Raw genomic sequence first — 2,312 nt, forward strand, 5'->3', positions numbered from 1 at the left:
TCTCCCAGCAGCTAAGTGAAGGGTGCATTTTCTGAGCTAAAGGGAATTTTATCAAGAGAGCGCCTACTAATACCGTGTAATGTTGCCTTGGACCGTGTATGATATCCATCCCTGCACTAAAATGTATGTCTTGTTTCAGTACTTAAGGGTCTACTGCAAGGAGCCGGTCCTTACGGACCAAGGAAGCGTAAAAGATGCCTGTTTTCACTGCAGGCGTCGTTCTGGTCATCTCCCCCACCCCGAGGAAGGCCTGAGAACATCAGACAGTCTGATGAGGTGGTTGGCCCAGCTCCATACGCCCGGCAGAGCAGGAGAACCGTTCACACTTCCTGCTGCCTGCCAAGCTGCTGATGTTCAAAGTCGGCAGCAAATCGCAGCCCACCTCCGCCGTGGCACACGCCACGTCTCACTCAGCCTTAGCTTTTCTCTGACCCACCCCTCGCCTTCTAACAGGTTCAGATACGTAGAGCCCTTTAGGATTCACTAAATTTATGGCTTCCCCACTGAAGAAGTTAGGCTTTAACTCGGTACCAGTTGGTGTATCAGAAAGGTGTTCATCTGTAACCCACCAAATGTTCTCCAACATCTGCTCTTTACTCAGCTTTCTCTAGGGTGTTTTCAGCAGGAAGTCTTTGAAACAGACCCACCCGAATGGATGCTAATACTTGTCACCACCTGGAATGTAGTTTTGTTGGTTTGTTTGTTTTTAAGGAGGGCGCAGCGCACAGCTGCCCGTGTGGGGATCAAACTGGCAACTTTGGTGTTCTTAGCGTCACGCTCTAACCAGCTGAGCTAACCGGCCACCTGATCACACTCCAGATTCCCCAGGGGCCTTTGTAGCCTGGCAGTGCATCTGTGCCCCCGCTGCCTGGTTGACGCTTGGGAAGTAGATAATGTTTTTCGGTGGCTCACTGCTAGCGCGTGGGACATGCATGTCCCCTGAGATGCTGGGTGAAGAAAGCACACGGAGGGAGAGGGACGAGGAGGTGGCGGGACCAGGATTTGGTCCTCTTGCACCAGGGACCTGTTGGGATCGTGGCGGCAGGAAGTCTGCAGCCCAGCCATTTGGAGGCAATCTGGACAGTCAGTAAATGTCAAAGCAAAACAGGAGGGCCCGCTCACTCCTAAGACAGTCAGCTTCTTGAGAAGCAAGGGGTGAGGTTTTGTGGTGGGCAGCCACATTGGGGGCAGGGGACAGCCAGCTTCTTAGCACGTAAGATGCTCACTAACGAAAGGATCCAAAAGCGCTGGCCACACAAGGCGGTTTCTCGGTGCCTGGCAGTGTGTGCAGATCGAGTGGATTTGCTTAGTCACGTGACCTCAAAAGAAGGCAGACACATCTAATCCAGAAATAAGTTTCATTTGGGGGAGAAGATGTCTGTAAATGTCATTTGCTTTCCAGGTTAGGTTGGAATGCAGGAGTTTTCAGTATTTTTTTTAACACTAATGATCACTGAAGAGTATTTATGTAAACATACACCAGGTGGGGGTTCCGATCAGGGTAAGGGGTGGGATGGGTTCTCTTGCTGTGATGCAAACGTGTAAAATAAAGATTCTATGATGAAAATGTACGCTTGTAATCCTGGAGAGTCGCTGACTCCTGGCTGCCGTCTCTCCTCCACTTCCCTCCCAGTGTTTGTCTTTGTGGTTTTTGTTCATTAAATTAGTTAACTGCCTCCCACCCGCCCCGCTGACAATAGTGACACCTACTAGAGAAGTCGTGTGCGCCTTAGCAGATCGGTGGCAGCTGCCGTGGAAGCTGAAACGTGACTTCTGCCCCAGAGGCTGGCTGTGGAACAGACTGAACGTCGGTAGTAGTTTCCTGAGGTGCTGCCTCCACTGGGGGCAGGTCTGCTGTCACTGTGGGGAGGTGGCAGTGGAGACTCAGGGCAAAGCCCAGTGACAGGCTGACATTCACCCTCTCGGACGGCAGTTATCAGATAGCCTTGCGAGTTATCCCACACCCGAATCGGAGACATCCAAGGGTTTAGACTCAAAGCATTTTTAGAAGCCATCCAATCCCAAACTTCTTACTTTATTAGCAATGTTTTACACTGAGGTGTAACTTATAAACCGTGAGATTCACCCTGGTGAAATGTACAGTTGGGCGGGTTTTGACAGATGCATACTCAGCCTGCAGCCCCCACCGTGATTGAAACGCCACATTTTCTTTGCCCCGGAAAGTTCCCTGGTGCCCCTTCTCAGTACGGCCACCGCCTTCCGTAACTACCACGACCCCCGCGGTTTCCACGCCGTTCGTTAGATTGTCGTTGTAGGACTTCACGTGAAGAGCATCGTACAATCTGGCTTCC

The sequence above is a fragment of the Rhinolophus hipposideros genome, assembly GCF_964194185.1.
Source record: "Rhinolophus hipposideros genome assembly, chromosome: 11".
In the NCBI taxonomy this organism is placed as follows: domain Eukaryota; kingdom Metazoa; phylum Chordata; class Mammalia; order Chiroptera; family Rhinolophidae; genus Rhinolophus; species Rhinolophus hipposideros.